This window comes from Argopecten irradians, chromosome 11, assembly GCF_041381155.1.
Source record: "Argopecten irradians isolate NY chromosome 11, Ai_NY, whole genome shotgun sequence".
NCBI lineage: Eukaryota > Metazoa > Mollusca > Bivalvia > Pectinida > Pectinidae > Argopecten > Argopecten irradians.
Window position 1 is genome coordinate 1,873,101 of NC_091144.1, and position 26,101 is coordinate 1,899,201.

General features: G+C 38.8%; 1 pseudogene; it reads left to right on the top strand.

Annotated features, from left to right (window-relative positions):
- The first annotated feature begins 236 nt into the window (after positions 1–236).
- Positions 237–25,790, top strand: LOC138335659 (monocarboxylate transporter 12-like; annotated as a pseudogene).
- The last annotated feature ends 311 nt before the right edge of the window (positions 25,791–26,101 follow it).

Genomic DNA, 26,101 nt, shown 5'->3' on the forward strand with positions numbered 1-26,101 from the left:
TAATATTAAAATCCACTGCACAGTGAGCAGCTGTCCTAGTGATATCACAGAGGGACATGGCTGGTGTTTGTTATGAATGAGTAACTTAGCCTGTCGATTAACTTAAGAAACGTCATATAGTCTGTAAGAATGCTATCATCCGTAATGTAATTGTATGCGTGTCGAATGACTTGTGTTAATGACAAAAGGAATCCGAGCTTTTAACATTCTTTTTTTCTTTCTGGTTTATGGCCAGCGAAGTACACTGTACCCGTTTGAGATGGACAGTGATAACAGGAAGCTGACACGGCCTGACGAACACTGGTCATGGATGGTGATGTTAGCATCATTCGTTATCCATGGTCTGAATGGAACCATACTGTATGGAGCCGGGATCATTCAAATTGCGCTCCTCGAGAGATTTAACGAGAGTGTGTCGAGGACGTCATGGGCTAGTGGGATTTTCATTTACTTCATGTCGTCTGCAGGTTTGTTAAAGTATTGTATTACATTCTCTTTTTTGTGATTTTCAGGAAATAATTCCTACTATTATAGATGGTTCCCATATAAACAATGTTTCAAAATTATCAAAGTTTTGCTGTAAAACTCTTGAAGGGTAACTGTCTTAAAAGCTAAGCAATTCAGTGCGAAATTTTAACCTTTTTGTACCTTATAATTTTTTTTTTTTTACATTTTAGTGATTTTTTGTATCTAGAAAAGCTGAAAAAATAACTAGTATTGTAATAGGACAAAACCAGGCACACTAAACCCCAATTTTAGTGTCGGTTTTAGAAGAAGCAGTATCTTTTTTTTTCTATAAATACAATTTCAATCAAACGACTTCTGATTAACCGATAGGTCCATGGTACTGATATTTGGCATGTATCAAACCGGAATGACGGGCTATGGTATTTGTTTAAATGAATGATTTGGCCTTCATTTAAGGTCGTTAAAAATCTTCAAACGACTTGGCCCTATTGCATGATCGTAACAGGCGACTAAATTTAGGATCTTATCTTTTCTTTCTTCTTCCTAACGTCTGCCTTGACACCACCTCCGTTTTGACCTTGAGTTGAGTGCTCGCCCCTGTGTCTAAAACTGTAGTTTCTACTCCTGCTGAGCGGTCAGCATACAGGGAGTAAGGCGGTTGGTTCCTCCGTAGTCTGTATAATGTGACCGGATAGGGTGTTTTGTTTGGTCTTTTCGGCGGCATACTGCAGTGACATAGCATTGTAAAAAAGGCAAGAGTTCCACTATAACATAAGATACAACCCGAATATACCGCAGCCTTCCAAATACATACCCCGTACTTCATACACACAACACATCGCATGCATGGGAGGCAGTCCTTACATCACCCTGGCTGTTAAAAAGATGTTTAGCCTACCTCGCAGGAGCGATCGCTTACCAAGAGATCTAAATAACAGGGGCCTGGCACGAAAATTTTTAACCAATAGTATACATATATATATATATTATAGTATCAAGGGTATGAACTCGGCGGTCGAGAAAAACGGACCTATTTTTTTTAAAACAGTGTTTATTTTAATAAATGGGTTCTATACAACATTGACGGATATCATACCTTAAAGAGAAATAATTAATCTTTCCATTGAGTGCTTGGTGAACAAAATTGGCCAATTATTGACGAAGTTTTGGCTTGATGAATCGGGAAAATTTACGGAAAATTGTCGCCCTATGGATGGCTGTGTTGGTCGAAATGACGACAAGGAGTAGGGTAGAAGCTTGTTGACGTCTTTTATTCAAAGTGTAGACAAGAGTTCTCACTTTCTCTCTCTCTCAAAGGTGGCCCTAGAGGAGGCGGTGACGTAGGTGTATGTGAGGCGGAAGTACCCAGTCTCAGTCTTATTCCCGTCTGATGTCCGTCTAATTTCAGTCTAGTTTCAGTCTAGTTTCCGTCTCCGTCTGGTTTCAGTCTGACTGGGGCCTATTGCGGCCCTCTATTTATAATGATTGGGTACGTGACTGGTACACGTGCCGTTGGGACAATGCTTGCCCCAAAGGTTACCCAGCTCATCATAAACTGTCAAAATTTACTAATTTTAATTCAGAATACAGCCTTACCGGCGCCTGATGCAGGCTTAACAAAATAGAAATGTTTTGATTTTCTGACTGGACTTGGTTGAGGCTGGACAGAACCGCCTGTAATATGCACATTTTGCACAAACTATACTGCGCAGTTAAACAGGTGTGTGGACCACGTGATGTCCTGTCATTCCTTCCAGAACATTCCACGTAGTCCCTACCATACCCATACCTATTTGGTAACAATTAACTAATAAATTGGTCACCTAGTTTAACACGTGCATAGACCGTGCGATGTCCTGTCATGCTTTCCAGAACATCCCACATAGTCGCTACTAAGTAGGTGCCGTAACAATTTACTGATATTTCGGTCACCTAGTTTGGCCATGCCTTAAAACAACAACCTAACTCTGGCTGCAAACATGAGTAAACAATCCCGCGTTACTGACCTTTAAATATACTACACATCAGTACTAGGTATAAGCAACATTATATACACCACAATAATGCACTATGAAATTAAACACAGCCTAATAAATATATACATGGTTGTTATTAAACAACTAATACTTGTACTCTTATATAAAATACACTATAATTTAACTCAGCCCCGCGATCCACAATTATACACGGCTAACATGACAACTTCTGTCAAGGTTCAACAGGTACCCCACTTCCTGTTTACCTAGCGGGAATATTCAAATATCATATCTATTAATGATATTCATGGGGACTTAAGCAGGGCTACTAGCCTGTCTATCTCTATAGGGTTATAATCGTCTATCACCAATAATATCATTGGGGCTTAAGCAAGGCTACCAGCCTGCCTACCTCTATAGGGTTACAATCGCCCCTTTCTTCAAACAAGACAATATGTAAGGCATTTCTCAGAATGGCTTACATATTTCTTAACGCAAAGTATCAAGTATTATTAATATTTCAATTTACCACCGCCTCCTTTAAAAAAACCAAAAACATTCCCTAAATAGTAACTAGTGGCCATTTCATTCATTTCTCCTTTCAACCTTCTTTCATTCGCATGCGTCATGCAGTATATTTTTAATTATCGCGAAGTTATCCTATTAAACGTTACAACTCTTTACCTTAATGCACAATATGTACATACACATATTGTAATTATCTTGGACGTTATACTTTAAACATCTCTTTAATATATTCATGCAATATAAAGTCTTATTTACAGTCACAGTTCTATGGTCACAACATCATAAAGTTGGCCAGTAATTATATTTCACAGTTCGTCCATTGTAGTTCAAACATATTTCACAGTTCGTCCATTGTAGTTCAAACATATTTCACAGTCACTTCCATTGTAATTCGAACATACAATGTATTTAACAGTCACACAGTTCCATGGTAACTACGTCGTTGAAAATCAGTAATATTATTTCACAGTCATGTCCATTTTAGTTTGAACCTATTTAACAGTCACAGAGTTCCATGGTAACTTCATCGTTAAAAATCATTCGTAATAATATGGCTGCTCATATATAAAAATCCACAGTTTATCTCCACAGTTGCTGCTTATTTAATTATATCCAGAGCTTCTTTATGTTCTTAGGTCCGTCATCCACCACGGTTCTTGAAGAGGTCACATTTTTGTCTTATCCGCACTAAGACATTGTGATTTTTTTTAATTGATTAACGTTAATATCCAGACAAGAGTTGGTCTTGTTAACACCAAGACGTTTCCGTATTGTCTTGTAATAACCGAGACATTATATGTATATCTTTGTCTCGTAAGTATCTTTAATCATATAGACGTTAAATATCACGGCATAATGTTTCACCGGGTCATTATCATTTCCTTCTTCACATTTAGACATTGTCTTGTTACGACCAAGACGTTACTTTATATCTGTCTATGGAAGACTGAGCTCTTTTCTTAAGTCTGGGTATATTACACTTCGTACTCGGGTTGTAAGGCAGTCTTGTTTACCCGATTCAATTCCTCCACTTCCTGATGGGGCAGTTACATCTGCCTCGGCGAAGTCAACGCCCTCAGGGTAATTTCCTGACATCAGTGTAGGTTTTTCTTTGTTTTCTTGTTCCTGGTGGATGAGTTCCTTGATGTATGTTGTCATCAATTCTTCTAAGGCTGTCATGTCTTCTGTGGATTGGTTACTTTTGTGTCTTTGCATGGGTCTTGAGGCTTTCGAGACACTCGACTCTGACTTTCCCCTTTTCACTGACCATTTTTTCTAACCTACATTTCTGACATTTATCCCTAATTCTCCTACGACATAAATATATCACTATAACAACAACTACTACCACACCTACTATCGACAAGTAGGTCGAGAGGGGCAAATCAGATTCCATAGGTTCAAGATCAAATGGAATGTCAAGTTCATTTATCAACTCATCAATGGGGATTTCCTTTATAGGCTTAAGTTTATGGGGTATCTTAATGTTTTTTACATTTGGTAGTCTTTGGGTCATTGGTTTCCAGAGTTCAATGGAGCCTACATAATAATTTGAAATCACCTGTTGAAAATGATCTGTTAGGTTGTATTTACTCTCTGAATGATAATATGAGGGCAAGGTCATATATTCATTTGATGCAGAACAACCTTCCGTAAGGGATAAGGTGTCAATAGGGTATCTGGTCACCACAGTACCAGATTGGGTTCTATAGGGGCATTTCAGTGTAAAGGTCAAAGATCTATCGTGGACAACTATCCATTGGCCATTGGTCAAATACTGGGCCATAGGGGAAGTGTTTGTATTTTGTACTACTGTAGTACAATATTTAACTAAATTATTGGTCCAATTCATAAAAAGATTAACAATACATTTCTTATTTCCCATTATAGTATACATTGGACTACGAAACCTGCAGTAGTTTTTAACGCTATTTACACATTGATTCATCTCCTCAATTGTCATTGTAACCAATTGTGTTTTCGCTTCATTGATTGCAAGAGCTTCTGCTTCTAATTTATAAGTCGCCAAAATATTTGTTTGATTCGATCCATGGTACGGAAGAGGAAGGTTATGTGCTCGGTACACAGCAAACTTGCCAATCATGTCTATTAATGGAATGGAAATAACTACAATAAGGCTATCAGTACTAATAAGTGTCGTACAGGTCACTGTCTTATAAAATTCCCAAAGGTCAGTTTCCGGGTCAAAAGGTACTCTAACACCTGGGTCAAGTTTGCTTTCTACTTCTATAAGGAGTTCGTACAAGTCTGGGGGTGAAATGACTGAAGGGGCTTAAATGTCCTAGAGATAGCATATTGATCTGAAGTTTCAAATGATTAAGATAATCTCTAGCTAATCCAACTAATTCCTTTGCTTCACTAAGGGCCCTGTCGATCTTAGTGTATGTACCTAAATATTCATCAATATCTTAGATTAAGAACAAAAGCTTATATTTCGTTTTCTGAAACGATAAGAAACGATTCACTAATGAATCTCGTTATTGATCTCGAAGAAAATATTTCAGACATTTTTTAAATAGCTCTGAATTGTCCTCAGAGTCTCTTGATATATTTCTCTTAACTTTCTTTGTCTGGTTCTTAGAATCTACATCTTTTCTATTGTTGAGCCTATCATCTTGACATGTTTTATCTACTGCGGTGGAGATTTGGGTCGTAACTTCATTTGCTAATTTATTTATCGCATCAATCTCCATGTCATCAGCAGTACAACCAGTCTCAGACGCATCTACAAAATCATCATCATCGTCATCTGTCTGAGTGTCAGCGTTATTGTTTTCTTTTAACTTACCTTTCAATTGTGATAAGGGTATAAGTTCATCATCTGAATCAATAGGACTAGCTTTGTCCAATTCTCGAGTCCGGAGCCTTTGTCTTAGCTCCATTAACGGAATATCATCCTCAGAGTCCGAATCTGACCTTTCTTGTCTTCTATATCTTATGACTCTTTTTAAGGATGTTTCCTCCTCAGACTCCTCTGAACTGCTCTCAGGGGGAACTACATATGTCGATTTCCTTAAAGGTCGACCTATATTATCTTCGGGCAACTCCCATTCATCAACATTTGCTAATCGTAAATGCCTCGCGTGTGTCTTCGTGACTTCACCTGTAAGCTGGTTTCTTACCTTAAAACTTACTGGTCCAGTTTGCTCAATAATCCTATAGTAAGGTGTCCATTTATTGTCCAGTTTTGAGGTACGCTTATGGTTTCTTATGTAAACCGGATCTCCTGTCTTAAGATTCTCGTCTTTACAGTTCCTATCAGCGAGTTTCTTCTGTTTCTTCTTCGCTTGCTTCATGTGTCTATGCACTAGAACAAAGGACTTATGTTGCTGCTCTAAGGCGATCTTGTGTAACTCTTCACCGGCATACCGCCGTCTTGGCTTTAAGATTGTGTCCAAGGGGAGTACTACATCGCGGTTATAAAGCAGGAAGAAAGGCGAAGCCTTTGTTACCTCACTGGTATGAAATCTTACTGCGGCCAATACTTGGTTCAAGAAAAGATCCCACGTGTTAACGTTTTCTTTGATCTTCTTGGCCAAAATGTCTACCATCGTTCTATGAAATCTCTCCACTTTTCCATTTGACTGAGGGCAATAATAAGAAGTGGTAACATGGTGGATATTCAATGCTTCTAGTGTCTCCTTTACTGATCTAGCGATATTCTCTGAACCGTTATCTGTAACCAGTTCTAATACGCTACCATATCTTGGGAATAGTTCTTCCAAGATAAGATGTACAATGTTTGCTGCTGATTTGTCAGGGACTGGAAATGCTTCCGGAAAGCCAGAGTAAACATCTATGAACGACACGATGTATTTGTTTCCTGATAATGTCTGGGGGTAAGGGCCTGACAAATCCATTGCTACCTTAGCAAAAGGGTATGGGGGTATCTGGCTGTCTTGAAGAGGAGGATGAGGGTTACTGTGACTTCTTGTCTGACAAGTCACACACTTTTCAATGTGTTGGTGAACCTTCTTGTATAACAAAAGAAAATAATACTTCTTTCTTATTACGTCATATGTTTTGTCAACTGCCATATGACCTAGGAAATCATGATACTGTCTTATCACCATTCCTTCAAGTTCCTTCGGAATGTAAAGTCTCAAGACCGGGTCATCTGATTCCGCGTTTGACAAATAATACACTAAGTTATCTACAACCAAGAAGCGCTCCTCCTCACTCTTGGTTGCTTGTCCATTACAAAGTCTAAGTCTCAGCTTTGATATGTCTTCGTCATTGTCTTGCGTTTTTCTTATGTCTATGTCTTTAGGGAGATCCATATGAGGTTTAACAATATCGTCTGGAGTATCAACTGTACTACTGACAAAGTCTCTTGGCTTAAATTTGTTAGAGTTGAGAGCTCCAATCTCTAAGGCTCTGTCATCTACGTCCAAGACATCATGGATGTCTTTAGTTTCCTGGGTTTCTCCTTGCTTATCCTCAGCTTCTTCTGCTGTATCTGTTGGTAGTCTCGATAGTAAGTCCGCGCAACAATTAAATCTACCTTCAATATATTCTACCTTACAATTATAAGACGCTACAGTAAGGGACCATAAGGAGAGTTTCTTATTCAATGTCTTCTTGTCTGAGAATATGTAAGAAAGTGGGCGATGGTCCGTTCTTATTACAAAGGAACTGTTGTGTAAGTAGTTATCAAGCTTCTGAAGAGCATATACCACAGCAAATGCTTCCTTCTCTATCACAGACCACCTGCGCTGTGTTGGGCTAAGCTTATGTGACAAGTAATAAAGTGGCATTTCTTCACCTTCCTTTGTCTTCTGTGTAAGACAAGCTCCTATGCATGTGTCTGATGCATCTGTATAAAGCACATATGGTAGGTTTGGGTCTGGGTATGCTAGTAGAGGTACTACTGTAAGACTTTCTTTAAGATAGTCAAATGACTTCTGACATTCCTCAGTCCATTTGAACCTAGCATACTTCTTGGTTAGTTCTGTAAGACATTCCGCTATTTTTGAGAAGTTGGGGATGTGCTTCCTGTAGTAACCGCACATTCCAATGAATGCTCTTACATCTCTTACGCAAGTAGGGGTTGGTAAGGCCCTAATAGCTTCAACTTTCTTTTGGTCCGGCTTTACACCTTTGTCCGTAATCATAAAGCCAAGATATTCCGTCTCTTTCTTGAAGAAAGTGCATTTCTTAAGCTTTAGTTTGAGTCCATGTTGTCTTAATTTGTTGAAGACTATCTGTAAGTGTTTCAGGTGTTCTTCGGCTGTCCTACTGTAAATTATGACATCATCAAGGTAAGCTGTGGCGAATTGTTCACATCCTTGTAAGACAATATTCATCAATTCTTGGAAGACAGCAGGGGCGTTACTTAGTCCGAAAGGCATTCTGTTGAACTGGAATAGTCCTTTGTGACAGGCAAAAGCTGTCTTTTGTTTACTTTCCTCGTCGAGTTCTACTTGCCAATATCCACTTTTCAAATCTAATGTAGTGAAATGTTTTGAGTGTCCTAGGAGGGTCAAAATGTCATCTATCAAAGGAAGAGGTACTGACATCGGGGTAACGATCTTATTTAAACTCCTAAAATCTACACACATTCTCTTACTTCCATCTTTCTTATCAACTACCACTAAGCCAAAACTCCAGGGACTTCTAGACCTATCTATGACCTTTGCCTTTAACATCTCGTCAATGGCTTCGTCCACTACTTGACGTTTCTTCAGAGGTGTCCTGTAAGGTCGGTTCTTAATTGGTTTGTGATCGCCTGTTTCTATATGCATCTTAACTGTCTTTGTATGTCCAAGCTGAGAATCCTTTTTGGCGAATAGATCCTTGTTTCTTCTTAATATCTTTAGTGTCTCAGCACTGTACTCGTCTGGTACATCTACCTCCTTAAAGTTTTCTTCGTCTTTGTCATCGTCTTTTGTCGCAGTTATACTTGAAATGTCTTTGTCTTCTAAGGCCTGTGCTTTGCCTACTACACTTCCTCGTTTTAGGTTAATCGTCCTGTTTGTTTGGTTAAGTATCAAGATAGGTATCTTGCGAGGGTTCGTGACCTTTGTTACACCGTTTTGTAAGGTCAAACCAGGTTCATCATATATACAAGTGTCATTTGCTGATATCTCTAAGAGCTTTGATCCTGGTATCTTAAAAGTTCTTGGGAGTCTTACCTGACATACCGTTGCCGTTTGCGGTCTTAACAATGTCTTGTGGGTGGTCCTTATTATTGAGGCAATATGTATGTCTTCCTCTAATTGAACATAGGTCTTACCTATACGCATACATGCAAGGTCAAAATACATTCTAACGCCATTTTGTTTAAGAAAATCTAAACCAAGGATGCAGTTTCTGTTCATGCCATCAACAACATAAAATTTATGTCTTAAGGTCAAATGTCTTATTTGAAATGAAATGTCTGCTGAACCTATTACCTTGAGCGGTGTACTGCTGACGGATTGGAGAGTCATGCTTTCTTTTCTTAGTCGTGGTTTATTCGGTAACATCTTAAAAATTCTATTGCTGATTATGGAAACCTCAGCACCTGTGTCTAAGAGAGCTCTTAATTTTTGTTTACCTATTTATATCACAGTTGTACTTGGGTTACCCGATATTTCTATTTTCTTAGACACATGCTTCTTATTTCTTTTCAACCTCGCCCCATCGGTTTCCTTATGAAGCGAGGTCTTTAGTTTAACGGCCTACCTTTTCTATTTAATTGGGGACAGTTCTTTCTTATGTGACCTTCTTCATTACATTGAAAACATCTGAATTGTGATCTTTGTTTATTTCGACCTAATGACTGCACTTGTGGGGGGGTTCTGAGGTTGCACTCTGTTACCTGTACTATACGACCTATTTTGGGTTTGGTTCTGATATCTGCTATTGTCTGAATACCCATTTCTAGGGGCTCTATTAAGGGGTGTCTGCCTCTATGTTTCCCTAAAACTATTACTGTCTTGTACTGGGCGTGGTCTATGTCTTATGATATTGTTTTGTTTACATTTATAACACTGTCTCTGTCTGGTGTGGTCAATGTCCATTGGTACTTCTCGCCTCGTGTTAGTTTCGTTATGTCTAAGGTTAAAGTATGTGTCTTGCGTAGGGGCTACCTGAGGGTCATATACATGTTCCTGTCTTGGCCTTAAGACTATGTCATTGTCATCATTCATGTCTTGTCTTAGATTGAACCTTTTCCTAAGGTTCTGTTCGCGCATAGCTATATGTACCGCCCTCTCTAATGTGTCTGGGTCCTCGCGCATAACCTTCATCTTAACATAGTCGAAATGCAACCCATCACAAAAGGCGTTAACTAATTATCTTTGAACAATGCCCTTTTCACATTCCTGGGCATCAGGATACGCGTCTTCTGCTACTTGCAGGAGTCGTTCAGCGTATATTTGGACGCTTTCGTCCTGTTTCTGTATCGTTTTACGTAACAAGGCCATAGCTTGATGCGAATCTGTTATGTCAGCGAATCTTTGTTTGAGGAGTTTCTTAAGGTCCTCCCAAGACAGATCTCCCTATAAATCGTCTAAATATCGTTTGATAAAATCCCCTACTGAACCTACACTTGTTTGATACGCTATATTAGGGATTTCCTTGTCATCTAGCCCTACTAATTTCGCGTATTTTTCTATTTCTTTTATCCAGGTCTTGAATTTAGTGGGGTCACCCTCAAATGACCTAACGACCTGGAAAACTCCCTGTGCTGTCATAGCTGCAGAGAAGTTCTTAAAATGTTGTGCCATGTTTCTGAACACTACCTCACTATCGTCCTGAGCAATATTCTGATCTGGGGGCATATTTTGATTTTGTTCTGTCTGTGTAAGACCTGCCATACGCTCAGTTAATTGGGCCATGTCTACATCTAAATTGAGAGACATATTTCTTTTTAAGATATTGCCAAAAATATGTATACTGACAGTACCTGGTTTCTAACTAACCAAATTAAACCACTAAATACCTAAACAACATTAAAAATGGTCAGCTACTAGAGGTACTAATCAAAGTAAAGAGATTTCGCTTACCTTTAGCCGTCTGTTTCTTCGTCTTCAGGTTCTTTCTTTTCTTCTTTATATTGAAGATCCTGGTCATGCAGCACCAAATAACATAACCTCTTACCCCACCTTGTCGCCCTATGGATGGCTGTGTTGGTCGAAATGACGACAAAGAGTAGGGTAGAAGCTTGTTGACGTCTTTTATTCAAAGTGTAGACAAGAGTTCTCACTTTCTCTCTCTCTCAAAGGTGGCCCTAGAGGAGGCGGTGACGTAGGTGTATGTGAGGCGGAAGTACCCAGTCTCAGTCTTATTCCCGTCTGATGTCCGTCTAATTTCAGTCTAGTTTCAGTCTAGTTTCCGTCTCCGTCTGGTTTCAGTCTGACTGGGGCCTATTGCGGCCCTCTATTTATAATGATTGGGTACGTGACTGGTACACGTGCCGTTGGGACAATGCTTGCCCCAAAGGTTACCCAGCTCATCATAAACTGTCAAAATTTACTAATTTTAATTCAGAATACAGCCTTACCGGCGCCTGATGCAGGCTTAACAAAATAGAAATGTTTTGATTTTCTGACTGGACTTGGTTGAGGCTGGACAGAACCGCCTGTAATATGCACATTTTGCACAAACTATACTGCGCAGTTAAACAGGTGTGTGGACCACGTGATGTCCTGTCATTCCTTCCAGAACATCCCACATAGTCGCTACTAAGTAGGTGCCGTAACAATTTACTGATATTTCGGTCACCTAGTTTGGCCATGCCTTAAAACAACAACCTAACTCTGGCTGCAAACATGAGTAAACAATCCCGCGTTACTGACCTTTAAATATACTACACATCAGTACTAGGTATAAGCAACATTATATACACCACAATAATGCACTATGAAATTAAACACAGCCTAATAAATATATACATGGTTGTTATTAAATAACTAATACGTGTACTCTTATAAAATACACTATAATTTAACTCAGCCCCGCGATCCACGATTATACACGGCTAACATGACAACTTCTGTCAAGGTTCAACAGGTACCCCACTTCCTGTTTACCTAGCGGGAATATTCAAATATCATATCTATTAATGATATTCATGGGGACTTAAGCAGGGCTACTAGCCTGTCTATCTCTATAGGGTTATAATCGTCTATCACCAATAATATCATTGGGGCTAAAGCAAGGCTACCAGCCTGCCTACCTCTATAGGGTTACAAAATATGCCAGGTAGACATTTCCCTGTCCGGTCGAAATGTCGTTCCGGCTCTAATGGGTACCTCAAAAACCAAGCCAAAATCACAAAATCTACGCTTGTGGTGGTAAACAGTACCCAGAACTGTGATCATCCATAATCTTCTTTGGAGGTGTCATCACCCGTACTTTGTACAAACTCCATTTAAACATCGTGTAGCTCACTTACTTTAACCGTCACCGCCATGTTCATTTTTCTCTCGGAACGCTTCTAAATTGTGGCGATATCAAGGGAGATGTTACCAAGCAGAATGTTAGTTATTGTTGTATTGTATTTATAGTCAGATGACACTTAGGGCCAATTAGATCTCTTCTGGCTCCACTAATATACACGTCAGGTGGTCATACACACAACACTCTGTCATACTGACGGCTCCACTAATATACACGTCAGGTGGTCATACACACAACACTGTGTCATACTGACGTCTCCACTAATATACACGTCAGGTGGTCATACAAACAACACTGTGTCATACTGACGGCTCCACTAATATACACGTCAGGTGGTCATACAAACAACACTGTGTCATACTGACAACTCCACTAATATACACGTCAGGTGGTCATACAAACAACACTGTGTCATACTGACGGCTCCACTAATATACACGTCAGGTGGTCATACACACAACACTGTGTCATACTGACGTCTCCACTAATATACACGTCAGGAGGTCATTTACACAACACTGTGTTATACTGACGTCTCCACTAATATACACGTCAGGTGGTCATACACACAACACTGTGTCATACTGACGGCTCCACTAATATACACGTCAGGTGGTCATACAAACAACACTGTGTCATACTGACGGCTCCACTAATATACACGTCAGGTGGTCATACAAACAACACTGTGTCATACTGACGGCTCCACTAATATACACGTCAGGTGGTCATACACACAACACTGTGTCATACTGACTGACGGCTCCACTAATATACACGTCAGGTGGTCATACACACAACACTGTGTCATACTGACGGCTCCACTAATATACACGTCAGGTGGTCATACAAACAACACTGTGTCATACTGACGGCTCCACTAATATACACGTCAGGAGGTCATTTACACAACACTGTGTTATACTGACGTCTCCACTAATATACACGTCAGGTGGTCATACATACAACACTGTGTCATACTGACGGCTCCACTAATATACACGTCAGGTGGTCATACACACAACACTGTGTCATACTGACGACTCCACTAATATACACGTCAGGTGGTCATACACACAACACTGTGTCATATTGACGGCTCCACTAATATACACGTCAGGTGGTCATACACACAACACTGTGTCATATTGACGGCTCCACTAATATACACGTCAGGTGGTCATACATACAACACTGTGTCATACTGACTGCTCCACTAATATACACGTCAGGTGGTCATACACACAACACTGTGTCATACTGACGACTCCACTAATATACACGTCAGGAGGTCATACACACAACACTGTGTCATATTGACGGCTCCACTAATATACACGTCAGGTGGTCATACACACAACACTGTGTCATACTGACGGCTCCACTAATATACACGTCAGGTGGTCATACACACAACACTGTGTCATATTGACGGCTCCACTAATATACACGTCAGGTGGTCATACACACAACACTGTGTCATATTGACGGCTCCACTAATATACACGTCAGGTGGTCATACACACAACACTGTGTCATACTGACGGCTCCACTAATATACACGTCAGGTGGTCATACACACAACACTGTGTCATACTGACGGCTCCACTAATATACACGTCAGGTGGTCATACAAACAACACTGTGTCATATTGACGGCTCCACTAACATACACGTCAGGTGGTCATACACACAACACAGTGTCATACTGACGGCTCCACTAATATACACGTCAGGAGGTCATACAAACAACACTGTGTCATACTGACGGCTCCACTAATATACACGTCAGGTGGTCGTACACACAACACTGTGTCATACTGACGGCTCCACTAATATACACGTCAGGTGGTCATACACACAACACTGTGTCATATTGACGGCTCCACTAATATACACGTCAGGTGGTCATACACACAACACTGTGTCATATTGACGGCTCCACTAATATACACGTCAGGTGGTCATACACACAACACTGTGTCATACTGACGGCTCCACTAATATACACGTCAGGTGGTCATACACACAACACTGTGTCATATTGACGGCTCCACTAATATACACGTCAGGTGGTCATACACACAACACTGTGTCATACTGACGGCTCCACTAATATACACGTCAGGTGGTCATACACACAACACTGTGTCATACTGACGACTCCACTAATATACACGTCAGGTGGTCATACACACAACACTGTGTCATACTGACGGCTCCACTAATATACACGTCAGGTGGTCAAACACACAACACTGTGTCATACTGACGGCTCCACTAACATACACGTCAGGTGGCCATACACACAACACTGTGTCATACTGACTGCTCCACTTATATACACGTCAGGTGGTCATACACACAACACTGTGTCATAGTGACGACTCCACTAATATACACGTCAGGAGGTCATACATACAACACTGTGTCATAGTGACGACTCCACTAATATACACGTCATGTAGTCATACACACAACACTGTGTCATACTGACTGCTCCACTTATATACACGTCAAGTGGCCATACATACAACACTGTGTCATATTAACGGCTCCACTAATATACACGTCAGGTGGTCATACACACAACACTGTGTCATACTGACGGCTCCACTAATATACACGTCAGGTGGTCATACACACAACACTGTGTCATATTGACGGCTCCACTAATATACACGTCAGGTGGTCATACACACAACACTGTGTCATACTGACGACTCCACTAATATACACGTCAGGAGGTCATACACACAACACTGTGTCATACTGACGACTCCACTAATATACACGTCAGGAGGTCGTACACACAACACTGTGTCATATTGACGGCTCCACTAATATACACGTGAGGTGGTCATACACACAACACTGTGTCATAGTGACGACTCCACTAATATACACGTCATGTAGTCATACACACAACACTGTGTCATACTGACGACTCCACTAATATACACGTCAGATGGCCATACAGTACATACAACACTGTGTCATACTGACGACTCCACTAATATACACGTCAGTAGGTCATACACACAACACTGTGTCATATTGACGGCTCCACTAATATACACGTCAGGTGGTCATACACACAACACTGTTTTATACTGACGGCTCCACTAATATACACGTCAGGAGGTCATACACACAACACTGTGTCATAGTGACGACTCCACTAATATACACGTCAGGAGGTCGTACACACAACACTGTGTCATACTGACGACTCCACTAATAAACACGTCAGATTGCCATACAGTACATACAACACTGTGTCATACTGACGACTCCACTAATATACACGTCAGGTGGTCATACACACAACACTGTGTCATACTGACGGCTCCACTAATATACACGTCAGGTGGTCATACATACAACACTGTGTCATACTGACGACTCCACTAATATACACGTCAGGTGGTCATACACACAACACTGTGTCATACTGACTGCTCCACTAATATACACGTCAGGTGGTCATACACACAACACTGTGTCATACTGACGACTGCTCCACTAATATACACGTCAGGTGGTCATACACACAACACTGTGTCATACTGACGACTCCACTAATATACACGTCAGGTGGTCATACACACAACACTGTGTCATACTGACTGCTCCACTAATATACACGTCAGGTGGTCATACACACAACACTGTGTCATACTGACGGCTCCACTAATATACACGTCAGGTGGTCATACACACAACACTGTGTCATATTGACGGCTCCACTAATATACACGTCATGTGGTCATACACACAACACTGTGTCATAGTGACGACTCCACTAATATACACGTCAGGTGGTCATACACACAACACTGTGTCATATTGACGGCTCCACTAATATACACGTCAGGTGGTCATACACACAACACTGTGTCATATTGACGGCTCCACTAATATACACGTCAGGTGGTCATACACACAACACTGTGTCATACTGACGACTCCACTAATATACACGTCAGGAGGTCGTACACACAACACTGTGTCATACTGACGACTCCACTAATATACACGTCAGGTGGTCATACATACAACACTGTGTCATACTGACTGCTCCACTAATTACACGTCAGGTGGTCATACACACAACACTGTGTCATACTGACGACTCCACTAATATACACGTCAGGAGGTCATACACACAACACTGTGTCATATTGACGACTCCACTAATATACACGTCAGGTGGTCATACACACAACACTGTGTCATACTGACGACTCCACTAATATACACGTCATGTGGTCATACACACAACACTGTGTCATACTGACGACTCCACTAATATACACGTCAGATGGCCATACAGTACATACAACACTGTGTCATACTGACGACTCCACTAATATACACGTCAGGAGGTCATACACACAACACTGTGTCATAGTGACGACTCCACTAATATACACGTCAGGAGGTCATACACACAACACTGTGTCATACTGACGACTCCACTAATAAACACGTCAGATGGCCATACAGTACATACAACACTGTGTCATACTGACGACTCCACTAATATACACGTCAGGAGGTCGTACACACAACACTGTGTCATACTGACGACTCCACTAATAAACACGTCAGATGGCCATACAGTACATACAACACTGTGTCGTACTGACGACTCCACTAATATACACGTCAGGTGGTCATACACACAACACTGTGTCATATTGACGGCTCCACTAATATACACGTCAGGTGGTCATACAAACAACACTGTGTCATACTGACGACTCCACTAAATAAATACACTTTATTTCGGAATGGTGTAAAATGTATATACAGTAACCTGTGTAAGACTTGGGATCTCTAAAGTTGTAAATTAAACCTATCCGTGTATTGAATAACACAGTTTGAGATTTTGTGTCATTTCTTAAGTCCGGTCATGCTTGCACTATTAGCGTACACTAGCTTAGTTGAAAACTTTTGAATTTATGAAACACTTTATCGCATACCTACAAAAACTATTTTGGGAGAATTTTAACGGCAAAATTTGTTGTAAATATGCAATAGAGTCGGACATCTTGTTCCGCCGTCCTCAAATCCTAGCGTAACCACAAGGATCTGAGAATAAGCTACAGTTCATTTCAATATGGACCAATCAAAGAACCCATAGACCATGTTTACACGTTTAAGGGGTCTAGGTAAAAATCGTTAAACTCACACTCTACAAAGTACGTATATATTGCGAAAGGTGGAAAGCTCCCCGACACACACAAAAAAACCAAGAAAAATCTACCACGCCTACGCTTTAGCGGCCAAAAATCATTTTCCTAGGAAGTCTTAAGAAACAGATTACTATCGTTGGAAAGAGCGATGCTTTTCTGTTTAAAATCGTATAAAATGGTCCATGGGCACTGTGTTGGGTGTACATTGATATACACTTTAGCTAATTATCAAACTCTTGTGGGCGTAACTTCTTGGTTTCTTGATGTCTCTTCATCGTTTTTGAAATTACGTTAGATTGAATTTCGTGCCCGTTAATAACCGATATTTATCTAATTGTCACTGTACACATGTACAGTACCTATGTCTGGCTATTAAACCCAATGTATGATAATTCTCGATATTAACATTGGCAGTTACATGTGGATTTTGGTGTACTAATTTCTTCAGAGTTCAAGAGGTCACAAAAACTGAGTTTAAGTCAATGTGAGGATTCGTTGAATAACGTTAAAGTATTCTAAAACTGAAAAAGTATAAATATCTTTGTATATTTGGTTTATCGGTAGTCAGACACTGTCATTGTTTAATCGGTTGTTCATGACAACACAAATCGAACCAAGTATTTCCCCCAAAATCATCAACTGTTTATCAAATAATATTCTTTCTTATACAGACGTATCCGAACGCGTTTTGTAATTAAACTTTAGCTTTTTTTCTTTATAACTGGAACGACTAATGACTTTGCCCGTGTCTCACTAGTGCAATTAAGCATTCGTTGTCATATTTTGACATGCATCGGTGTGTGACATAAATTGGTTGTTCTACCATATTTATCATGGTGCGGATATATGTTAAAACACAGTCACGTGATATATATTTCTATTATGGTGTGTTAATTCGCAACAAGTATTTATAAGTATATTTAAGTCCTTGTGCGTGCTATTTGATATGCTTTTTTTTAATTACAATAGCCGATGTATGCAAAACTGTTACTGTATATCAAGCGCATTACGGGATAAACTAGTGTACCCATTTCTAGTCTACTACAAAATGAAGATAGCATTACCAGTATTTGAAACTTTACTTGAAGCTTTCCTAAGTCGTCTTACCGCATACACGTTAAAATTTTGTCTAATGAATTTAATTCTAAAAATAGTACACAAATTGGTCCATTTTTCATGTCATTTTCTGAAAGAAAGAAATCCAAACCGTACACTCACTTTTGTTTTTAACTTGTGTCTCAACCGTACACTATTGAAATTCAAAACCGTTGCGACACTAGTGTGATATCGAACACAAATTGTTGTATTTCATAAGTAATTTCAACATTATTGTAAACAAAATATATACCAATGGAAACTGGAAAGTCTAAAAATTTCCAATATTGAATCACAATAAAACTATACCTCAATATAAGTAGGCAAATCGAAGCTGAACGAAAAATTTAGCTGTGTTTTCTGTCATGTGTGATATTCAAATGCATTTTTTGAAATATAAGAAAACAGATAATAATATATTCTTTTGGTATGGTTGAAACTTATCATACTCTTCAGCAATCACTACATACCATGAATCATGGTATCAGCCGTAACGCCAGCAAATTAGTGATACAAAGCACGGTACCGTGGTCTTCATGTCGCCGAAGCGATACCGGAAACGAATCAAAACATCGTTGCCGTACTAGTTGCACTTCAGTGAAGTTGTAATGCGTGAAATGATGTGTAATGGCGTGGGTATTACTAGGTACGCTCCAAACCAGTTTAATTATTTACCTTTCTCTGGTACATTCATTCATACCATGGCCGATATGGGACTAGTATTACCAATATGCCTACACAAATTTTGTAATCTAGTGATACCATTATGCCGAGCTTTTTTTTTTTTTTTTTTTTTAATTTGCCTAGGATTTTTGTAATTGTAAAATACTTTCTATATAGGCTTCTATCGGCCATCGAACATTCAAGCATTAGGTAAATTTCAAGACTTCTTGCCTACCTTGCTGATTTTGATGTGATTCATATTGCAGCCCTTCTAATATGCTGTATAATATTATACAAGTATTTTTGACAGTCCCCAACATAATGTCTAGCTTTAACTTCTCTTGTTTACTATTCTAACGTTTCTAGTGATAGTATGTGTCTGTTTCGCACAAAAAAAATGTTTGTCCAGGCAACATAATGCATTCAATGACGTAAAAAAAACATCCCGGCACCATTCTCGCGTAGTCATACATATAGTTATTACAACTTGATTTTTCCATCCATCACATCAAATAAATGTGACAAACATTGACATCAGTCTATTCTGTGGCTATTGTACCACACTTCAGGTGTCGTCGGGAGCTGGATTATCAACAGGTGGGGCTGTCGGACTTCTATCATCGTCGGCTCCGTCATTATGACGTCAGGACTGATAGCAAGTGCATTCATGACGTCATTAGAACTTATATTCCTCTCATACGGCTTTATTGCAGGTAAGATTATCATGTATTCTTGATAAAATTTCAAAAACAAAGCGTTTACAAATTTTTCATTGATATCTATCTCCTAAAGCTTGATCACCCTAACTTGTTCAGTTTCTAATACATAAGGGGGAATAATTACAGAAATAGGGAGTATATATAGCTGTTCATGTCAGTTTTAGTCAATTGTTGCACAATAAACAGTATTTGGCGACCGCGTCTGTTTATGAGATATTAAAAAATGATAATAATTAAACACGTAGGTTGTTGACAATAGCTATCTAGTAAATTATATTGTTTAAAAAGTATTTGCCAATATTTCATAGTTTTGCACAACATATATAATAATGAGTCTGTTATAGATGCTCCACCGCTGACAAATGGTATTTTTTCACTATCAAAAACAGTAGCAGACGATTTAGTATTTTTCTTCAGTTAAAAAAGTTACTTACTTTACACCATTAACACCATTGAAAAGTTTGAGCTTCTAATTTTACTTCAAGTTAAAAATATGAAAAATAATTAATTGCATCCCGAAAAAATTCCGTGTCAATATATCCTATATGGAATGAAGCATGATTGCGCATGCACCAAAGGCGAAATGAATTATTTTATATTATTTTTTGTGTTAATTAGACATATATACACGATTAAACACCAATTATTGTTCAAATGACGAATAACATTTATGCTCTGTCGGCGGTGGAGCATCTTTAATAAGTCATTTGTGTATTCCTCGTATTATCAGGAAGTGGTTCTGGAATTATATTTACAACGGGACTAGTGGTAGTCGGGCTGAACTTCGAGAAAAAGCGGGGCATAGCAACTGGAGTCGCCTCATGTGGTGCCGGTGTGGGAGTTTTCATTTTATCGCCAGTTATCCAGATGGTGAGAGACGACTATGGAAACAGTGGATTCTTCTTTATAATGGCGGGGATCGCTCTTAACATGTCTGTCTGTGGGGCATTGTGCTTCCCCTCTTATCTAGAATATCATAAAGACGAAATAAACGTTTCGGACACCAATCTTTCAGTGTCGTTCATAAGCCTACCTAAAAAGACCAGATTTTGTGAAAGAGTAAAAGTTTTTACCAGTATACCATTCATAATGATATGTTTGAGTCTATTATCTAGCCATTTAGGAATTTACATGATGTATGTACACCTACCATACTTTTCAATATCATGCGGAACGCCTGCGCTCCAAGCGTCCTTCTTAATGTCTGTAACAGGTATAATGAACTGTATATCGAGGTTCCTCATAGGTCTAGCTGGAAATACAGAAAACATATCCAACTCCATTCTATACTTCGGAACGTTCGCTCTTCTTGGTGTATCGACGTTGCTGTTCCCTTACTATGGTACCAGTTTTGCTGGACAGACAATATATGCTGCCTTTCTGGGGTCCTATTCCGGATGCTGTTACGTCTTACTGAACATCATTACACCACATCTGGTAGGGGTTCAGAATTTAGCGACTGCGTTTGGTATAGAGATGGTATTCACTGGTGTCGGCACCCTGATTGGACCTCCATTAGCTGGTAAATATTATATATAGAGATTCCCCAACAAGTAACGGTTGTTTATCAAACTCGAGTTAGTTAATTTTCAATTTTTTAAAAGACACGAGCTTTAGCGAGTGTCTTTGGGAAATTTGAAAATTAACTAACGAGAGTTTAGATAAAGATGATTAACAACAGTCACGCGTTGTGAAACTTATTTATCCCATAACTTTAACTCAGTATTTATACCGTGGTGATCATTCAGGAAACTTATCACCATGCAACGTGTAATGATATCTTTCCGCCATAAACTATAGTGCCTTGATAGTGAACTAATATTCTATTGTTTAATACTTTCAATAAGCTTCTACCTGAATACAGTAAATACACTGGAGTGTGTAAACAAAAATGATAACCAATTGCTATGGAATTTATCACATGGTTTTTCCATTGTGAAACATGCATAGTTATGGGATAAGTACCGTTTCCCTCATAACTACAGGTGTAATACTGACTGGTCTAATGCAATACGTTCATGTTGCCTGCAACCGTATTGTATAGACACGTGCCCATTGTTTATCAGAGACTGGTCTGATGTTACTTAAAATGATACAAGCATGATTTGCTTCGGAAATATTATACAGTACAAGTTTTCATATATAGAGAATTGAGTTACATTCACAGTTTTTATAACTTATTAGGATATCAAAGTTTTAGTAAAACTGCAATAAAAGGTCGAGGTATGAGAGAAATATACTCTTTCACATGTGGATATGAAGAATAAAGATATCCTACTCTCGGAATCACAAAATGTTGTAAACCCCAGACAAGCCTCCTGTTTGACATTTTGTAACCATCAGGTGGAATATCCCTATTCTTCATATCCACATATCAAAGCAGAGCTCAAAAATAATGCTTTTTACTTGTTATTTGCAAGTAGATGTAACCGAATAGCAAGTGGGAAAACATGCACTTGCTGTTTTAGCAAGTGGTTTTCATCAGGGAACACTGTAGCAATGACATAATGATTGTGAATATATTGATTTTATTGGAAAACATGGTGTCACCGTATACCATTTTAGCAAGTTCAAATTTAGAGCACTGGCTGTTTTAGTAAGTGACATAAAATATATATTTCGAGACCAGAAAAGAGTATTTTAATACATGTATACTACTATAGGAGGTGGCTATCAACATGTGCAAAATATGTCCTGTGTAAAACAGTTAACATTTCTCCAGCTTGGAATCTGATCTGGTGAATTGTTTGTTAATGCCCTGCCAAACTATGGCACCGTATACCATTTTAGCAAGTTCAAATTTAGAGCACTGGCTGTTTTAGTAAGTGACATAAAATATATATTTCGAGACCAGAAAAGAGTATTTTAATACATGTATACTACTATAGGAGGTGGCTATCAACATGTGCAAAATATGTCCTGTGTAAAACAGTTAACATTTCTCCAGCTTGGAATCTGATCTGGTGATTTTGTTTGTTAATGCCCTGCCAAACTATGGCCGTAAAACGACTGAATCCGTTGCTTCTGTGCTATATGAGATGTCCATGCCAGTTATAAGACTAGGTGTATTATATCAACAACCAAACTGTAACCTGTAATTAATGTAGTGAAACACGTAATCCCTATTGTAAATAAAATAACGATTCCATGTTATTGTCTACCATTGATTTACCCCTTCTACATTCCAGCAGAAAAATGTGAAATCGTTAAATTATTCTTTTAGGTTTTATAGTCGACTCCGGTGGGACCTCTATGGGACCTCCTTCAGTGTGGCGGGTAAGTACAGTTTTGTATAGTGGAGGGTTCAGTTTCGAAATCCCGAATATTGTACTGACAAAACTATATTAAAATGTTAATAGGACTAGACATCAGTCTAGTCAATTTTAGTCCTTTCCTGATATTGGTAGTACAAACTAACAAAAACAAACATGAACCATATTCATGTACATGGTAGCTTACTAGGTTTATGAAGATATGTAGAGGACTAGGTCAGCTGACCTGAAGGATCAGAATGACCTGTAGGCATCATGTTTCGTCTGTCGTGGTGTGCCATTCGCTGTGTGTAAACTTTTCACATTTTGAACTTCTTCTCCACTTCAACTGGTGCAATTTAGCTGAAACTTGCTTGAAATGATCCTGACATGGTCCCAACAAAGTGTTGTTATTTTTCGGGTCAATCCAAAATCCAAGATGGATGCCATAGCTGCCATCTTGTAAATACATTTTGAACTCTTTTCAAGTTCTACTGGTGCGATTTGACTGAAACTTTCCTAATATGATCCTTGACCTTCATTCAAGGTCACAGGTGGGTCAAAAAGGCTAAAATATTTTAAACAATTTCTTGTCAATAATTAAAAGACCTGAAGACCTGATATTAGGCCTGTAGCATACTTGATGAACTACCAAGTTTGTTCAAATAAATAACCTCGACCTTCAGACAAGATCACATGTTTTAAATGGCTAAAATCTTGTAAATGGCTTCTTGTAGTGCTGCAATGATTACTTCCCCAGCAATATGATACATATTGCGATACTTGTCTCACAATACGATACATATTACAATATGTATGAAAAAATTATCTGTCAAAAAGTACAAATTTTCTACTCTTTCACTGTCAATTTGACCCCTTCTTTTTCAATAGCACGTAATCCAAAATGCTATGACTTGAAAGTTGCAGGAGGTTTTTGTTAATTCTATAGTGTCTTCAGGTATAAGTGTCGCTATGTTTGTTTGTAGGGAGGGAGATACTAATAACTGCTCAAAAATTCGGATTTCGCCTGATCCACAAATTGGTGCGGCATACCGTGATAAAGGAAAAAATACTGTGAACCGAACCATATAGTTTATATTAATTTGTCAGTTTATCATTGCAGCACTAGCTTCTTGTGAATAAATGAGAGGCCTAAAGAGTCGATATTGGGTCTGTAGCATGCTGGGATAAAGGGTGCAATTAAGTTTGTTCAAATGAATGACATTGACTTTCATTTAAGGTTACAGGGGTCAAATAGGCTAAAATCTTTAAATAACTTCTTGTGAATAACTAAAAATCCATGGTAAATAACCTCTTGTGAATAACTAAGAGACCCATTGATACTGATAGTGGGCTTGTAGCATGCTTGGATAAAGGGCTACCATGTTTGTTCAAATGAATGACCTTGGCCTTATTGAAGGTCACAGGGTCAAATATACTACAATTTTTTAAAATACAACTTACTGTGTATTTCAGTTCTATATATTGTACTAACAGTCAGATGACCGTTAATACCCATTGGGCCTCTTGCTGTATGATGGCACTCACCAATTAAATATCATACCAGTCAGAAATTACATTGCACGAGAAAGCATGAAAGTGACATTTCCAACAGTTCTACTGAGGTTTTAGCACAAAACCTGTTAGATTTTGAAAACGTGTGAAATATTTCATTATTTTGACGAATATATGAAAATCTTTTCTTGTGTATGTTATTAGCCCACCATCATCAGATGGTAGGCTAATCAAATTGCCTTTTATCGTCTCTGGTCCGTCCGTCCTTCTGACTGTTCATCCCAGAAAAATTCTTGTTACTGCTATATCTTTGGAAGTTACTGAAAGGATCTTTCTCAAATATCATATGTAGGTTCCCCCTAGGACCCTTAGATTTTGATAGTTGACATTTATTATCGCTATATCTCAGAAAGTATTAAAAGGATCTTTTTCAAATATCATATGTAGGTTTCCCCCTAGGACCCTTAGATTTTGATAGTTGACATTTATTATCGCTATATCTCAGAAAGTATTAAAAGGATCTTTTTCAAATATCATATGTAGGTTCCCCCTAGGACCCTTAGATTTTGATAGTTGACATTTATTATCGCTATATCTCAGAAAGTATTGAAAGGATCTTTTTCAAATATCATATCTAGGACTAGATTCCCCAAGGACCCTAGTTGTGGATAATGTATTTTTTGGATCGATCAGTCAACAAAATAGCTGACAGGCATATATCTTGGATTTTGATAGTTTAAGTTTGTTACCACTATTTCTGAGAAACTACTGAAGGTATCTTTTTCAAATTTGACATGTAGGTTCCCCTAGGACTTTAGTTGTGCATATTGATATGGTAGTTAAAGTTTGTTACCACCATTTCTCACAAAGTGTTGGAGGGATCTGTCTTTGATATATTGATTCCCCTAAGGTGGATCCTGGTGGTGCATGTTGGAAAAACTGATCAACAAGATAGCCGGAAGTTAGCCATCTTGAACTTTGATATTACGAGTTTGTTACTGCATTTTCTTATGCAATGCTGAAGGATCTCTTTGAAATTTCATATGTAGGTTTTTCTTTGTCCCTATAGATTGTCAATTGCATTTTATAGACAAAAGGATTCAACAGCATGACTGATAAGCATCCAGCTGTCATGGATTTTGTCACTTTTTCAGAAAATACTGAAAATTAAGGTCTAGCTTCTTCATATTAAACTTTTAAGGTCTTCTTGGTCCTAAGTTCTGCATATCCATTTTAGAACAAAATCAAGCATTACATGGCAGACAGTGACCATATTG